This window comes from Balaenoptera musculus, chromosome 2 (genome assembly GCF_009873245.2).
Source record: "Balaenoptera musculus isolate JJ_BM4_2016_0621 chromosome 2, mBalMus1.pri.v3, whole genome shotgun sequence".
Classification (NCBI taxonomy): domain Eukaryota; kingdom Metazoa; phylum Chordata; class Mammalia; order Artiodactyla; family Balaenopteridae; genus Balaenoptera; species Balaenoptera musculus.
The window spans coordinates 982,252-990,811 of record NC_045786.1 but is presented as its reverse complement, the minus strand read 5'-3'; positions in this window follow the sequence as shown (position 1 = coordinate 990,811).

Here is an 8,560-nt window from a genome sequence, read left to right as displayed (position 1 = left end):
GGGGGGATCTTTCTGGAACCATACGTCCCCTGCTCTGCTCTTCCCTTCCCTGCCGTGTCCAGTTAACCCTGTGCTGGACGCCCTCCCAGCGGGCCGGGGCCCTCAGGCTTCTGGTCCCCGCTCAGCAGGGCCCATGTGGACTTCTCCAGTGCTATCACGGGGGAGGGGTGATGGAAAGGACACACCACTCTCTGACACTCTGGAGTCACTTGTGTTAAACTCACAAACATAAGCGGAAGAACAAGGCAGAACCTCTTCAAAACCATGAGAAAGCACTCTTTTACAGAAAGAGAGCGTGTATTCCCATTTCCCTTCAAAGTTTTCTTTTGGAGTGGAGCTTCGTAAAGAGGTATATTAGAATACATTATAGGTTCTGTGACTTGTTGATATTTACAGAATAGCATTTTACTTTATATGTTATTTGAAATGTTTGGTTTGGGGTACTGAGTAATAATATGCCCCTGCCGTTTTAGTCTGGCTAGAACCAAAGACAGCTTTCTATGTATACAGTCCTCATTCCTGTCCTCTACAGCTGGGGGTGGGGGGAGGAGGTTAGGAAGGGTTGGCACTGCTTTTAAGGCTGGGCCTAAGTTTAAATGGCAGATATGACTGAACTGAACCACAACTAGAGTTGAGTAAGATAATCAGAAGTTAAAAAGACATTCAAACTCAACAAGAAATGATGTGGCAGGTTAAATACAGTCCTCCCTCGCTATCTGTGACCCCCGTGGAAACCAAAATCCTCTGGATGCTCAAGTGCTTTGCATAGATGGCGTGGTACACGGTCCGTCCTCTGTATCCGCGGGTCCACGTCAGCGGCTTCAACTAACCTCGGATCCCGTTTGAATAGAATTGATACTGAACTCGCGGATATGGAGCGCCAACTGTAGATATTTTTTATAGTACATGTGCATTTTGGATTTAAGAGAAATTTGGTTTCCTGTCATGGTTTAGTGGTAGAGATTTGTCAACCAGGTAGCAGAGCAAGTTCCGGGTTCTTTCTCTAGGTCAACCACTGACTGACTCATTTTACCTCATTTACTTTTCCCAGGGCATTTAGTTTCCTTTTTTCACCCACAGAATTTTTTTTTCTCCCATTTGCACAGATTAAAATGTGGTAAAATTAGTTACGAAGACAGGAGTCGATTTTAGGAAGTCAATATTCTAATAAAACTCAGATATACAGAACTGGAGAATTCTTTTTATAACTTAAAACGAACAGAAGACACTCAGATACATTGGTGCATGAACAAGAAATCGAGGTTTTAGTTTTATTATTCAGAACAACACTAGCTCTTGCTGCAGTGACAAGTAACCTTAAAATCTCCATGACTTAGTCCTAGCCTACGTGGCACATCCAGTGAAGGGTGACAGGAGTTTTGCTCCACAGACCATCAGAGACTCAAGCTGACATTGGCTCCATGCTCATGACACTGCATCTCAGCACGTGGCTTCAAGGGCACCACAGCAAAGGCACGGTGTGGAGGACTCAGCTAAACCCTACTCACAGCCCAGAACTGGTCATGTGGCCCCAACCTAACAGTAAGCAACTAGGAGGGAGAGGAGGACCAGCAGTGGTGCTCTTGTCATCTCTACCACGCTGTGGTTTTCGGATCTGTGCAGAGGGTGTCCGTGTTACCATCAATCTGGACACACGATTAATAGAATCTTTATTTAAAAAGCAGGATAGGAAGGGAGTGACTGTGTCAGTTTACACGGAGTTGAGCTTTGATATAGCATTTAAAATGATATACACTTTAACAAGTACCAGAATCATTAGACAGCTCAATAAAACACAGATTCCGTGTCCCTATCCCTAGAGATTTTTAATCCAGCAAACCTGAGGTGCAGTCCAGGAATTTGGATTTTAACAGGCACCCCTGAGTGTTTTTCTGCAGGTGGTCTTCATAGTTGGATGAACACAAGATGATTGGTTTCTGCCTTCTGACACTGATACATCAGGGTTTCAGCATGCATGAGAGAGAGAAAGAGAGACGGAGAGAGAATTTGAGGAGCAGAACACTAGGAAGCAGGTGGCTATTACTTATCTTTGATCTCTACGAGACAAAAGCCTTGGTAGAAATGGATCCCCAAACTTCAGAAGTGTGTGGGGAAAAAACAGCCAAAAATGAAAGTGAGTAAGTAGAAAGTGCATTGTGAGAAGCTGTGGAGGATGCATGGACCATGAGGGGGTGTAAAGGAAGAGAGGAAATGAGGAAAATGCACATCCCTGGTGGACCAATCATGTCGCTGGATGGAGGGATTAGCGTATCTAGGTCAACATATGGTCTGGCGGAAAGAGAAGGCGCCGAGACTGTTCCACAATATGGCAAAGGATTTTCACGATGGTTTTATTTAGAACCACTAAACTGCAGAACTAAGACAACGCCGAGAAGGGGCAAAGTACAGGTGAACTTATCATTATTGAAAATGTGATCACTCACTAAAGAAATCACCAGAGATGTGTACACATATTACACACACAGTTTTTACAACATTTTTATAATGATAAAAAATTGGAAATCACCTAAGTGTTTGCCAGTTGGAAATTAGTTAAGAACATTTGGCTTTATCTGTGGGGTTGGGATGCTATGTAACCATTAAACTGCTTCTGGGGTGGGACTTCACTGGTGGTGCAGCGGTTAAGAATCTGCCTGCCAATGCAGGGGACACGGGTTTGAGCCCTGGTCCGGGAAGATCCCACATGCCACGGAGCAACTAAGCCCGTGTGCCACAACTACTGAGCCTGCGCTCTAGAGCCCGTGCGCCACAACTACTGAGCCCACGTACCACAACTACTGAGCCCACGTACCACAACTACTGAGCCTGCATGCCTAGAGCCCGTGCTTCGCAACAAGAGAAGCCACCGCAGTGAGAAGCCCACGCACCGCAACAAAGAGTAGCTCCTGCTCACCACAACTAGAGAAAGCCCATGTGCAGCAACGAAGACCCAACGCAGCCGAAAATAAATAAATGTAAATAAATAAATAATAAATAAATAAATAAAATAAAATGCTCTGGGGCAATCAGGAAAGACTGGGTTGTATTAGCAGGCTTACAAAAATCTCCTTCCAATACTGGAATGAATAAAACAAGATACACAAAAGAAAACACCATCCAACAACAAATCTAGGAAAATTTCCCAACCTCATACCACAGACTTCAGGAAATACAAATCTAAATACAAAACATCTGATATATCCAAAATACAAAACAATCAAGCCCAAATGGCTATAAAATCTGGGAACCAACCCACAGCTCCCTTTTTGGAGTGAGCTGCACGATGTGGTGAGAAGAGGCCCGCTAAAAAGTTTTCTCACTTTGGAGGGACAGGAAATGGGGGCTTGAGTTGGCGAGAGAAAAGATCTGGAATGTTCCACCCGGGGCCCTTTTTTCCTAAGTGAAAGCCAAGCATCAGCCGAAGGTCACAGTGGTGGGAGAGAGGCCAGAAATGAGGTTCCGGCAGCAATTCTCTCTGAGGGGCCAGCAGCTGCGGACAGAGCAAGCTGGGCGGGGGGCACTGCCTGAGGCCACACCAGGCAAGGCGTTCACACCACTCGGCTGGGCTCTGACCACAGCTTCCAGCAGCCAGAGAGGGGAGACAAACCCAGACCTCCAGACCCACCACCATCCACGGGACAGGGCAGGCTCTATTCACTGGGCTGGGCCTCCAGACAAGGGTTTCAACAGAATCAAAAATAAGATGCATGTGAAAACAGTTCCCAGCTTTGAGGGCTCGTAGAATCACGCCCCTCCCCACTCTTCTCGGGCAGCTTGGGACCAACAGATACAAATGATGCTGATCCAAGCCCCAGCTCACTCACCCTCTACAGGGAAGACGCAGATTGTGCTCAGGTAGACAGGGAGGAAAAAGACCACGTGGATACTGTTTTGGGGTGAAAAGCAGCCCATGTAGAATGGGCACTATTTCAAAACTACTAAGCAAGAAGAAACCCAGCTTGGGGTGTGTGCAATAATTCTGCCCCTCATCCCCTAAAAAAAAAAAAAAAAAGGAAGAGGAGGAAAGGAGCGTGTTACACTCATACTGCTCGCCGTGTGACAAGTCTGTAAGTCAAGAGCAAGTTGCTGGGGCAAGGAATAGCGACTTTATTCGGAAAGCCAGAAGACCAAGAAGATGGTGGACGAGTGTCCCAAAGAGCCACCTCACCTGAGTTAGAATTCGGGCTTCTTTTATACTGAAAGGGAAAGGGGTATGGCTGGCTGCTGCAAACTTCTTAGTGCTGGAATCCTTTGTTTTTGCAGCTGTCCACGTAGGTCTGGTCAAGATGTTCCTATAAACCTTCAACAAGACAATTGTTTTTTTCTGTTCTGCAGCTTTTTATCTCTGTATGAATGGGAAAGTGTTATTCCTTTAAAGGTCAGAGCCTTGAGAATGGGCTCTCCTGTATATTTCAGGCTACAGGCAACATTCTTTTACAGAAGGTGCAGAGCCAGCAGGACTAAGCACAGGCAACAGAGCGCAGGGTTAGAGCTAAAGGAACAGATCCAGTGTGGAGTCAGGTTTGCTCTTCTCTGTTTTGGGAGGTCAAAATGCGTAAGACAAAGCAAAAGCTCACTTTGGAAGAAAACGTCAGAAAATTGCTTCTACACTTAAGTAAGTTAAAAAGAAACATTGGATCAAAATAACAGAATGGAAAAGACTGCACGCCTCGCAGAGACGCAGGACTTAACAGTGTATGCAGTGGCTGAAGACTCCTCACTGTCTCCCTTTGGAGGGTGGCCAAGTGTGTTTTATGAAGCTGTGAATATTGTTTGAAATCGACAGATGGGAACAAGTATAGGCACATTGGGTTACCAGACAAGTGTGAGCACTGCCAACGGCTTCTGTAACCACCCATCCTCCTTCCTTCATTCCTGATGGAATTCCTACTGGTTTAGGTGTCCACGCTCCTCCACACAGACATGCATTCAGCCATGCATGTGGCTCCTCCACATACCCACCAGCCCAGGTTCATCAGCGAATAGGATTGCCCTGCTGATCGTTATGGGTTGGGGAGAGCATGTGACACAGGTTGACGCAATGAGACTGAAAGAACCAGCTTATATTCCACGGCAGGGGGACATAAAGAAGGGACTGTGCAGCCTTGGTTGCCACTGGCAGCCATCTTGTGACCATGAGGAGAACGACCTTATAGATGAGGTCAGTAAACAGCAGAGGAGACAGACAGAAAGACCCTGGGATCTTGATGACATCTTTGAGCTCATCCTAGCTCTGAACTTTCTGTTGTTTACGTGTTTATGCCAATTGAAGTCATGGTTTCCTAACTCAAATTGTTTTTTTTCCTTTTTTTTTTTTCTATATGCTTCCATATTGCTTGCATTTCTTTTACATTCAGTGGTTATTCTTCCTGTAATTAGGGGAAAAGCTGTTTATATTTTGACAAGTTAATACAGATGGAAACAAAGATACTGAAAACTGGGCTTCCCTGGTGGCACAGTGGTTGGGAGTCTGCCTGCCAATGCAGGGGACACGGGTTCGAGCCCTGGTCCGGGAAGATCCCACATGCCGCGGAGCAACTAGGCCCGTGAGCCACAGCTACTGAGCCTGCGCGTCTGGAGCCTGTGCTCCGCAACAAGAGAGGCCGCGATAGTGAGAGGTCCGCGCACTGTGATAAAGAGTGGCCCCCGCTTGCCGCAACTAGAGAAAGACCTAGCACGGAAACGAAGACCCAACACAGCCAAAAATAAATAAATTAATTAATTAATTAATTAATTAATAATAAAAATAAAGGAATTCCTTTAAAAAAAAAAGATACTGAAAACTCTTTAAGATGTATTATTTAAAGATGTAAATTTAAAAAGTAGCTTACAAAGTTTTCGATTGAGATGACCCAATTTTATTTTTAGAAGTATACATAATGTTATATATGCATAGAAAAAAATCTAAAGGAATGCATACTGAAAAAATTGCAATTATTTTTGAGTAGTTGGATTATATGCAACTTTTTTCTTTTTGTCAGGTTCCTTGCTTATTTCCTTCCATCCTTCCTTCCTTTCCTTCCTTCCTTTCTTTCCTTTTTTCTTTCTTTTTTTCTTTTTTACCAATGAACATGGAATGACTTATATAAAGGTACATAAAGGTTTAAAAGATAAATAAAGTTTCAAATAAAAAGTGAAGCACTTTGATTTGGCCAACAAATAGTCTTCATTTTTTATCCTCTCAGATTTGAGTTTATAATATTTTGCAACTACTAAAATGAAAGGGGGGAAAGAAAAACTGGAGGCGCCTCCTCTTCTCCCAACCCCAGCATTAGACACAAGCAGAATCCACCCTCTTGTCGGACGCAGGTATCACTGGCTCCCCTCCACCCTCACAGCTCTTCCGAGTGGACACTGAAAATGTTTCCTCTCTCTTCTCATGGGGGTGAGCCTTCCCAACACTGGTGGTTTTAGGGTCTTAGCTGATATCAGTTTGCCCTGTGGGGTTCAACTTCAGATCTACAGTAAATCCAGTGTCTGGTCATAGGATCAGCAATTAAAGCAAGAGATGGCTTTCCATGCCCTGCAAACAAATGTTTGATCCAAAATTGCAATGAGAAACTGTCTTTGGCATCTTCCTCTCTTCATTTTAGTATTACTGCTCATTTTTTCCCTTATTCTCATACTCTATGGCAGGTGAAACCGTGGGTAATCACTAGTTAAATCCATTTCAACTGTAACATAATCACAGTTGTTTTAATTGTTGCTACAAAAGACTTGGGTCCTCCAAGCAGCACGTCTAAACAGTAAGAGGTTTGACTGAGTTGTTTTCTAGGAACTTGGAGTCAGCTGTGTCTAGTGGGAGCTGAGCTGGTTAACACTGGATGGGACCACTGACCTCCCACCTGGGCACGTGAGAGCATCTGCTCTGCCACCTTCTGAGGCCAGTAGTGGAGCAACGCCTGTGCAGAAAGGCCGCTGTCACAGCTATTTCCAATCACCTTTCCCGGCGCTCCCCACGCCTCAGACCGCCCTGCCCTGCTTCTTTACTCTTCCTCCCAGAAATATCCCAGCCCCTTGCCCTCGGGGTGGGGGGAAGGGCGATTTGAGACTCGTCTGCCTTATGAATAGCCCTCTCTTTGCTGCAAACCTCGGGGTCTCAGCATTCCGGTGTGCTGCACGACGGGCAAATGAACCTGGTTTGGTGACACGGGTATTTGATAGACATTCAATCATTTCACTCTCATAAAACCTCTGTAAGGTTGGTATCATTAAAACTATTTACAGATGGGTCTTGAAGCAGAGTTTCACAGGCACTCCTGGTATATGGGGCTGGATGATTCTTTGTCATGGGCTGTCCCGTGCCTTGTAGGATGTTGAACAGCATCCCTGGCCTCAACCCACTAGATGTCAGTAGCACCCCACTCTCCTGCCACCCAGCTGGGACAACTGAAACTGTCTCCAGACATTGCCCAGTATTCCCTGTGGGGCGAAGTCACCCTCAGTTGAGCGTCACTGCCTTGGGGGTTAACGTACCCAAGTCTCATTGGAGAGGAGGAGTTTGATTTTGAATTCCAGTGTGAACCGAAGCTTATGCTTGTAGCCATGATGTACTGCATTGTTTTTCCCACCTTCACCGCTGGCATTGCTCCCCCCGCCCCCGCGTACATCGTACTCTTCTCCCTGCCATAATCTGGAACTTTCTTCCTTTCCCCATCTGGCTGGGGCAGTTATCACTAATGAAGAGATAATTGGACGGAGTTGTCCTAGAGCAGCCTCACCTCCACATCTTAAAGTTCATACGTCAACCTCTGATCAGAGCCTCCGTGCCCACTGTCTCCTGCAGACCAGGCTCTGGAGGGTCAGGACCGCAGCTGCCTATGTACTGTGGTTTGCCTAATACCCAGGGTATAGAAGAGATGCCCATATTTGTTGGATCTAATTAAATTGAAGCCCATTGTGCTTTCTTCTTTACCTTATGAGAGAGATCTATTCCCTCAACCCTTCTTTTTTTTCCCTTAGTTATTCAGTGGACAGTTATTTACCAAATAATTGCCACATGCTGTAGAGTCCTGCTCTCAGAGACGGAGGATGCAAGTGATTCTTTACACTTTAATGCGGCTGGTGGTGGAAAATAGGCAGTTGTTACAATAGTATACGGCACTCTATATATAAAGAGGCTTTTTTTTTTTTTTTTCTATCCAGATTAGATTCCACTTGAATCGCCTTCCGCCAAGGGTTCTGGACTCTCACATCTCCTAATATCTTACACACTTGCCTTGCAAACCACCGAACGGAGACTGTTAGGTGTTAACCTTACCTTGGGTACCACCGAAACGGAGAAATAGAGCCTTCACCTTCAACGGGACCGTCGAGCTCCCCACCTCTCGAGCAGGAGACGCGCTCGCATTCTGCCTGACCGGAAGCCGTCCTCCCGGCCCGCCCACACGCTCGCCTGCGCCTGCGCACAGCTGGTTTCCTTCCCGCCGATTCAGAGGCCGGAAGTCCCTGTCTGCCTCACGGGAGCCTTTGGCTGTGGGCTGCGCTCTGTCCCTGGGCCATCGCCTCGTCAACTGCACGCGGATAGGCTCACGTCTCCGAAGTAAAGCAGAACCTGGGC